Source organism: Bos javanicus, chromosome 15 (assembly GCF_032452875.1).
Source record: "Bos javanicus breed banteng chromosome 15, ARS-OSU_banteng_1.0, whole genome shotgun sequence".
Classification (NCBI taxonomy): domain Eukaryota; kingdom Metazoa; phylum Chordata; class Mammalia; order Artiodactyla; family Bovidae; genus Bos; species Bos javanicus.
Window position 1 is genome coordinate 79764969 of NC_083882.1, and position 10309 is coordinate 79775277.

At 37.1% G+C, this 10309-nt stretch overlaps 1 pseudogene; it reads right to left on the reverse strand.

Moving 5' to 3' along the window:
- Positions 1-6924: 6924 nt before the first annotated feature.
- LOC133261470 (olfactory receptor 5AL1-like) lies at positions 6925-7912 on the reverse strand (annotated as a pseudogene).
- Between the last annotated feature and the right edge of the window lie 2397 nt (positions 7913-10309).

Genomic DNA, 10309 nt, shown 5'->3' on the forward strand with positions numbered 1-10309 from the left:
GTTCATAAAAATTAATTAAATTACTGATTTAATATTATCATTTTACCATTTTGGAAGGTGACTTTGCTAGTTACAGTCATTATATAAAACACAGTTTGAGGTTTGTAATGTTGTTGTTGTTTAGTTGCTAAGTCATGTCTGACTTTTTGTGACCCTATGGATTCTAGCCCACCAGGCTCCTCTGTCCTTAGCATTTTCCAGGTTAGAATACTGGAGTGGGTTGCCCTGTCCTTCTCCAGGGGATATTCCCAATCAGAGATCAAACCTGAGTCTCCTGCACTGGCAACTGAATTCTTCACCCCGAAGTGATAGGGAAGCCTTGAGGTATATTGTACAAGGGAATTATTTCCTCTTCTGCACGTAATTTGTAAGAAACCCATGTATGTTCCCATGAAATGTGTTTAGAATCTTGTGAGTTGAATGAATCCCCAGATTTTTAAATCAGGTTTGACAGAGAACATGGTGTTTCTAGTCACTGTACTACACCTTGTGAGTGCATATTTATCTGATGGATATTCACACATATTCTCACATATCACATACAAAACACAGAAAAACAACATAGGAAGTTTCTCTTTCACAGGTAGAGAAGTTCAAACCTAAAGAATCTTAATGCCTCACTTGAGGAACTCTGCTTTTCTGGAGTTTCACTTTACCTTTTTGCTTCCAATGATTATTTACAATAGCAATGTTGAAACACTAATTGGAGTTTCCATGTCCACACAATTTTAATCCCTTACTATTAGCAGTCATTTATGTTATTCAGCTTCTTCCTAAACAGACACATACAATTCTGTGCGGCCTTTAAAACTGTACTGTGAAACATCATTCCCTCAGCTAAAATATCAAAATCCACATTTTATGCAGTCTTAGGAGCAGCACTTCCCCAGGTTATTCCAGGCCTGCACTCACTCTAGCTGGAGTCAACCTGCCAAAATCACCAGCTGCAAGCAGTGGACACAAGAGATTCACCCACACAAAGATACTCCTTCAAGACAAGGAGAGGTAGATGTTTTGCCTAATTCATAGGAACAGAAATCAAAAGTCAAACATAATGAGGAGACAAAGGAATGAGTTCCAGACAAAAGAGCAAAATAAAACCCCAGAACAAACCCTAATGAAATAGTCTTTAGATAAGAGTTTACCTGATACAGAGTTCAAAGAAAACATCAAAGGAGGTTCACCAAACTCAGAAAATGAATGGAGAGATTCAGTGAGAAACATCAACAGAGACAGAAAATATAAGAAAGAACCAACACAACTGAATACAATAACTGAAATTTTTAAAGATACACACACACACACACACACACACACACACGAGAGGGAATCAATGTTAGAGAAAAATGATTTGGAAGATAGAATAGTGAAAATCACCCAATAAGAACAGCAACAAGAAGACAAAATTTATAAAAATGAAGAGAGTTTAAGGGACCTCTGTGTCTATATCAAGTATAATAATATTCACATTAAAGGGATCCCTGAGAGAGAAGATAGAGAGATAGGGGCAGGAAATGTATTTGAAGAAATAATGGTATAAAGGTATTTGTTTTCCATAGCTCCAGATATATTTCTAATGAGCAATCATGTTTAAAAACAACTGGACTATATGATGATCTCTTACTTTTACTTTGTTCGTTTCACTTTTTCTATTTCGTAACCAGTGCTCCCATTTCATTTAGTTTATGTTTTCCAATTTCTTCATCTCTTCTTTTTTTTGGGGGGGAGGATGTTCTTTCTTAAACCTTTATCAAAACGAATAGAAAATCTTTTGTATATACTTATATAAATAATATATGTATTTTAGAAAAATTATGAATTTTTGCCTAACTAAAAATTTATGACATTTGATTCTACTTATTTGATTTACTCTGAATAGAATCTTAAATTTCTAATTAAAAAATAAACATGTAATAAAGGTTTACTATGTAGCAGGGAACTATACTCAATATCTTGTAGTAACCTATAATGGAAATAATTTCAAAAATAATACATTAGTATATAAATTTTTTAAAAGGCAGAAAATTACTCTAACATGAGGAAGAAAACAGACCCTTTGGTGCAGAAAGCCAGCTCCTCTCAATTCTTTTCAGTTTCTTTTAATTTTTTTTATTTTAATAAAAAAATTTTTTTAATTGGAGGTTAATTACTTTACAACATTGTATTGGTTTTGCCATACATCAACTTTTCAGTTTCTTGAGTGACAATTGAATTATTTTAAAAAGGACAGCACACAGGATGGTATGGGGAGGGAGGTGGGAGGGGGGTTCAGGATGGGGAACACATGTATACCTGTGGCAGATTCATGTTGATGTATGGCAAAACCAATACAATGTTGTAAAGTAATTAACCTCCAATTAAAATAAATAAATTTATATTAAAAATAAGAAGGACAGCACACTTTATTTACAACTTATTTTTACGTGATATATTTAAACAAAGACCATCACTCACTTATACAATCTATTTACTAGCAACAAAGAAAAAGAAGAAAAATATCTGACATTTATTGAGTGCTTGCTATTGTTTAGCCTAATTTTGAATTTTATCAGCTCATTTAATCCTCTTACCAATGCTAAGAAATAAGTCATAGGCATTTAAGTTTAATGTGAAAATCAGGATTTACAAAATAAAGAAAGTGAGCTTTAACCCATTTTACATTTTTGAAAATGATAAATAGAAAATATATGAAGTTAAATTTTCTTGAAGTATGATTTATTAATTTAACAAAAAATTGTTGTAGAAGTACTAGATTATCAAGAATATGTTTAGAATGTAAATATTCTGATGAGTTTAATTTTTGTTGCTTATGTATAAGTACTTCATATTCCCTCAATTATATTTTTTATTTACATACTAGTTCAGAGAAGCCCATGCTTTAATATAGTTTGACTGCTTCATACTAACATTACAGTGTTATCTATGAAGAAAAACTATTAGTAATTATATATTTATAGACTGATATTTTTCCCTCAGACTTTCTTCTTGTCACTTAATTTGGTTTTTAGATAAATTAAGCATCAGTTCAGTTCAATTTAGTTCAGTCACCCAGTCATGTCCGACTCTTTGCAACCCCATGAATCGCAGCACACCAGGCCTCCCTGTCAATCACCAACTCCCAGAGTTCACTGAGACTCACGTCCATCGAGTCAGTGATGCCATTCAGTTATTTCATCCTCTGTCGTCCCCTTCTCCTCCTGCCCCCAATCCCTCCCAGCATCAGAGTCTTTAAGCATAGGATGTTGATATTTTATTATATAAGTAATAATCCAGGCTGAGGACCATTAGAGTTCATTTCTCCTGAATATCTCAACTTACATGAAAAACTCCATGTAGTCCGAGGGACTCTTGAGAGTGTTCTCTGATGCCATAGTTAAAAATGTTTAAAATGGTCACTAAAAATCTGTTTTACCAAACTTAAACTCATTTTTTTCTAGTTGTTAGCTACATGCTTATTAAAGAACTACATAAACTGTTTTGGACTTTTTTTTTATTTTTTAAATACCTGTCTCAGTAAAGTGTTATAAAAATTAGCTGATACTATCCATTTAAAGAGTTTCATCCAGCACCAGACACACAGAAGATTTAACTGAGTTTATCTCTGTTTTTACTTTGAAAAGTGGAACTAAATAAATTAAATACAATCCTTACTAAATGCAAAAAATAGCTCAAATTTTGCTTCAAGAAAATATATGCTTATTTTAATAGCAGGAATGGAAGAACCAAAAAAAACTCCATAATCCCTCCCAGCATCAGGGTGTTTTCCAATGAGTCAGCTCTTTGCATAAGGTGGCCAAAGTGTTGGAGTTTCAGCTTCAGCATCAGTCCTTCCAGTGAATACCCAGGACTGATCTCCTTTAGGATAGACTGGTTGGATCTCTTTGCAATCCAAGGGACTCTCAAGAGTCCTCTCCAACACCACAGTTCAAAAGCATCAATTCTTCAGTGTTCAGCTTTCTTCACAGTTCAACTCTCACATCCATACATGACCACTGGAAAAACCATAGTCTTGACTAGATGGACCTTTGTTGGCAAAGCAATATCTCTGCTTTTTAATATGTTATCTAGGTTGGTCATAACTTTCCTTCCAAGGAGTAAGCGTTTTCTAATTTCATAGCTTCAATCACCATCTGCAGTGATTTTGGAGCCACCAAAAATAAAGTCTGACTCTGTTTCCACTGTTTCCCCATCTATTTCCCATGAAGTGATGGGACCAGATGAATGGAATCCTCAGTTCAGTTCAGTTCAGTTCAGTCTCTCAGTCATGTCCAACTCTTTGTGACCCCATGAATCGCAGCATGCCAGGCCTCCCTGTCCATCACCATCTCCCGGAGTTCACTCAAACTCACGTCCATCTAGTCGATGATGCCATCCAGCCATCTCATCCTCTGTCATCCCCTTTTCCTCCTGCCCCAAATCCCTCCCAGCATCAGTCTTTTCCAATGAGTCATAAAAAGAATGAAACTATACTATTAACAGGAACAGGGATGGACCTAGAGACCATCCCTTCATTCACTCCAAAGTGAGTGAAGTAAGTCAGAAAGAGAAAGACAAATACATAATATCCCTTTATATGTGGAATCTACAAAAATGGTACAGATGAACTTCTTTGCAAAACAGAAATAGAATTACAGATATAGAAAAGAAACTTATGATTACCAAGGTAGGAAAGACAGATGAGTGAATTGGGAGATTGGGATTGACATATACACACTGTTCTGTATGAAATAGACAACTGAAGAGAACCCCCTGTATAGCACAGGGATCTCTACTCAGTGCTCTGTGGTGACCTAAATGGGAAGTGAATCTAAAAAAGAGTGGATACATGTATATTTGTAACTAATTCACTTTGCTGTATGGCAGGAAACTAATGCAGTATTGTAAAGCAACTATACCCCAACAAAATTAATAAAAGCAATTGTGATGAAATTTAGGGGCAGTGGGAGGTAGGATGGGCTTCCCAGTTTGTGCTGGTGGTAAACAACCTGCTTGCCAAGGCAGGAGAAGCCAGGGCCCCTCTTCCATCCCTGGATCGGGAAGATCCCCTGGAGGACAGCATGGCACCCCACTCCAGTGTTCTTGCCTGGAGAGTCCCATGGGCAGAGGAATCTGGTGGGCTACAGTCCATGGGGTCACAAGGACATGACTGAAGGGACAGCATGCACACATGCGTGGGAGGTAGAATGGCCTTAGAATAGCTCAGTGGTGTGGGCGCTGCACGGCATCTCAGTGGTGTGGGCAGTGCACTTTCAGAGAATAATTATGCCAAATGTTCAACATGAAACTCTTTGCACTTCTGAAATATAAAATTTCTCTGTCTTAAAGAGTTCATATTGCTGATTCCATTTATATAAAACTGTAGGAAATAAGCAGTCAGACATGACTGAAGAAAATTAGCATGCAGCATGCATGTGAGAATAGCAAAGCAATCATAGTGACAGGAACCAGTTGGTGGTTGCCCAGGGTCAGTGGAGGAGGCACCTTGGGGTATGGGACAAACGTGTTCAGCATTTTCACTGTGATGATGTTTCAAAAATTATCAAATTGAACACTTTAAATATGTACACTTTAAAAAGTCATTTATATCAATTTGAAACAAAAATGAAAAGGAATGAAACTGTTTTAATAATGACAATACAATAACTTGCTAGGTTTTATATTTTCATTTTGTTGATTTTAAAATGAAGCATATCACTTTGTCAACTCTTTTTAAAAAGGCTATATATTCAATAACACTGCTGAAAATAATGTTACTAATTAGATGTAATAGTTAATGCTTATGAAGTGCTTGGCATGTACTATGAACTATGTAAGCCTTTTATAGTCATAATCTTATTTAATCTTCACAATCAGTCCAGGACAAAGGAACTATTACTATTGTAGATGAAGAAACCAAGAAAAAGAGATGTGAAATATAATAATTTACCCAAGATAACAGCTATTACTTGGAAAACTAAAATTGTTGGCCAAACTGTGTGAAGGAAGAGTCCATGTTCCTAATCACAATTGATACAGAACAAGCAAGGAGGTATATGGCAGGAAAGAGCTCTAGTTAACTAAACTGACATAGTGTCAGGATCGGTGTCACCAAGGGCTCAATGTCAAGGTGGCTCTGTTGGTGCTACTCTTCGAGCTGAATGCAAGAGAAGTGTTAGGAAGGTTATTCAGCATGTTGGAAAAAAAAATCTTGCTATTAATCTTTGCCTTATTTTCCAGATTATCTATGCAGCAAACTTGAAATATAAGTTATCAAATGTTGGTCTATCTTAGTATGACCCATATGACATAGAATTCAGATAAAGGCACTTTGCCCGATGTTCCATTTCTTTAATTATGAAGATGTCTTTTCAAACAGGTTGAGATATCTCTATCTCTGTTTCACTCTCTGTCTTTCCTTGTTTGTCTGTCTCTTTCTCCTTTTAAATTTAACACCTCAAAATTTACAAAATGCCTTTCACGTGTAAATCACCAAGAATGACAGAGTGGGTAAGACATATTGAGTAAATGTGAACACTGGAAGTGAGGAATTTGACCCTATCATTTATCAGCATTTTGACTCTACTTAAGCCACAAGGAGATCAGCCCTGGGATTTCTTTGGAGGGAATGATGCTGAAGCTGAAACTCCAGTACTTTGGCCACCTCATGCGAAGAGTTGACTCATTGGAAAAGACCTGATGCTGGGAGGGGTTGGGGGCAGGAGGAGAAGGGGACAACAGAGGATAAGATGGCTGGATGGCATCACCGACTCGATGGGCATGAGTTTGAGTAAACTCCGGGAGTTGGTGATGGACAGGGAGGCCTGGCGTGCTGCGATTCTTGGGGTCGCAAAGAGTCAGACACGACTGAGCAACTGAACTGAGCTGAACTGAACTGAAACCACAACTCAGAGTCCTCTGATTCCTCCCTGTCCTTGATTTTTTCAGTTATTTGATAGCCAAATGCAACTTTTCTATAATTCTCTTCAGTGCATTCTTCAGTTCCTGATTCCTCAAGCTGTAGATCAATGGGTTTAACATGGGAATCACTACCATATAGAATGCCAAAGCAAATTTATCTGTGTTCAGAGAATGGCTTGAATTGGGCAGGAGGTACATAAAAATGATTGTTGCATAAAATATGGTGATGGAGGTGAGATGGGAAACACAGGTAGAAAAGGCTTTTTGCCTTCCTTCAGCAGAACGGATCCTCAGAATGGCAAAGAGGATGAAGATATAAGAAATCATCACGATCAGTAGAGAGCAAAGAGTGTTAAACCCAGCAATGATTAACAGCATCAGCTCTTTGACATGAGTGTCAGAGCAAGCCAGAGCGACCAAGGGAACGTCCTCACAGTAGAAGTGGTTGACCCTATTGGAACCACAGAAAGACAAGAGGAATGTTGCGACTGTCTGCACAAGACCCACAACGAATCCATAAATATATGTGCTAGCAATGATCCGATTACAGAGTTTTTTAGGCATGAGGATGGCATAGAGTAAAGGGTTGCAAATGGCAACATACCTGTCATAGGCCATGACTGAGAGCAAATACTGTTCACAAACTACAAATGTGATGAAGCAGCACACCTGGATGACACATGCATAAAATGTTATACTTTTAACTTCACACAGGAAATTCACCAAGGTGTTTGGGGTGACAGACGAAGTAAAAGAGAAATCAATGAAAGCCAGGTGGCTGAGAAAAAAAATACATGGATGTGTGAAGCTGCGGGCTGATTTGTATTAGCACAATCAAACCAAGATTACCCAGGACACTAGCAAAATAGATTACCAGGAACACACCAAAGGGAGTGGCTTGAAGTTCCGGATTATCTGTGAGTCCCAAGAGGATAAACTCAGACACTGAAGAATAATTGCCTTTTGCCATGGTAGAGATTTAACTTTTGCTTTTAACAATAAAACCCCCTAGAGCACACAGTCTGAGTATTCTTCCCCCTAGAGCACACAGTCTGAGTATTCTTGTCTCCCTTAGAGATAATCAAGCAGATGTTGGGAACTGATTCTGATCCACCATGATCTTATGTTGGACTCATTCAAAGGAGACTCTCCATTCAAATTCTGGTTTCAGAATGAAGTGATTTGTTTTCTGCAGAATTTCCAAAGTATGAAATTCTGTGGGGTTTGGAAAGATAGAAACATGGCATTTTATTTAAAATCTAACATAATTGAATACTCTATTTTTAATAAAAGAAAATAAAGACAGAGTTATTTGAGCACAAATAATTTTTTTTAATTTTTTAAATACTTTAAACAAACATACTAATTCTTTGGAAATTGTTAATTAACAGAAAACAGTAAATTAAAAAAATAATTTCAGAAGGGGTAGTATGAAAGGCAATTTTACTGTGTATGATTATTTTTATTTTATTTTGTTCTCTTACTATGATTTCTAGTTTTCTTTCAATTACTATGTAATTTTTGGGAATTAAAGGGAGAAAAGCCCTTAGAAACATAGATAGTTTGCTTTTTCTGAAATATGCATGGGATGAATAAAAATACATTAAAATAATTCAGAAAACCTATTTATCAAGTGGCTGCTAACATTTAAATGCAAAATAGGAGAAGAAAAAATCAAGATAATTTTGTAGAACTAAAAACTGATTTCTGGTTTATTAAAAGAAACAGCTTTTAATGATATTCATTTGAGCAGATATGTTTGATTTTTTAAATTTTTCTACTACTTCATCTCAGATCATCTTTCCATCAACCCTATCAACTGGTGATAAGCTATCGTCTTCATTTTCAGATATGGAAGCTGAGAGTGAGAGCTTAAACCCTCTTGCTGTTTAATTATTAGTGTGGGGTGAAGCAAAATATGGTTTCAGTGTGTTTGCCTTCTGATGCCCTCTTGCAACACACTAAGCCATGCCCGTGGGGCAACCCAAAACGGGCGGGTCATGGTGGAGAGATTTGACAGAATGTGGTCCACTGGAGAAGGGAATGGCAAACCACTTCAGTATTCTTACCTTGAGAACCCCATGAACAGTATGAAAAGGCAAAATTACAGGATACTGAAAGAGAAACTCCCCAGGTCAGTAGGTGCCCAATATGCTACTGGAGATCTGTGGAGAAATAACTCCAGAAAGAATGAAGGGATGGAACCAAAGCAAAAATAATATGCAGCTGTGGATGTGACTGGTGATAGAAGCAAGGTCCGATGCTGTAAAGAGCAATATTGCATAGGAACCTGGAATGTGAGGTCCATGAATCAAGGCAAATTGGAAGTGGTCAAACAAGAGATGGCAAGAGTGAATGTCGACATTCTAGGAATCAGCGAACTGAAATGGACTGGAATGGGTGAATTTAACTCAGATGACCATTATATCTACTACTGCAGTCAGGAATCCTTCAGAAGAAATGGAGTGGCCATCATGGTCAACCAAAGAGTCCGAAATGCAGTACTTGGATGCAATCTCAAAAACGAAAGAATGATCTCTGTTCGTTTCCAAGGCAAACCATTCAGTATCACAGTAATCCAAGTCTATGCCCCAACCAGTAATGCTGAAGAAGCTGAACTTGAAAGGTTCTATGAAGATATACAAGACCTTTGAGAACTAACACCCAAAAAAGATGTCCTCTTCATTATAGAGGACTGGAATGCAAAAGTAGGAAGTCAAGAAACACCTGGAGTAACAGGCAAATTTGGCCTTGGAATACGGAATGAAGCAGGGCAAAGACTAATAGAACTTTGCTAAGAAAATGCACTGGTCATAACAAACACCCTCTTCAAACAACACAAGAGAAGACTCTATACATGGACATCACCAGATGGTCAACACCAAAATCAGACCGATTATATTCTTTGCAGCCAAAGATGGAGAAGCTCTATACAGTCAGCAAAAACAAGACCAGGAGCTGAATGTGGCTCAGACCATGAACTCCTTATAGCCAAATTCGGACTGAAATTGAAGAAAGTAGGGAAAACCACTATACCATTCATGTATGACCTAAATCAAATCCCTTATGATTATACAGTGGAAGTGAGAAATAGATTTAAGGGCATAGATCTGATAGATAGAGTGCCTGATGAACTATGGAATGAGGTTCGTGACATTGTACAGGAGACAGGGATCAAGACCATCCCCATGGAAAAGAAATGCAAAGAAGCAAAATGGCTGTCTGGGGAGGCCTTACAAATAGCTGTGAAAAGAAGAGAAGCAAAAAGCAAATGAGAAAAGGAAAGATATAAACATCTGAATGCAGAGTTCCAAAGAATAGCAAGAAGAGATAAGAAAGCCTTCCTCAGCAATCAATGCAAAGAAATAGAGTAAAACAGCAGAATGGGGAAGACTAGAGATCTCTTCAAGAA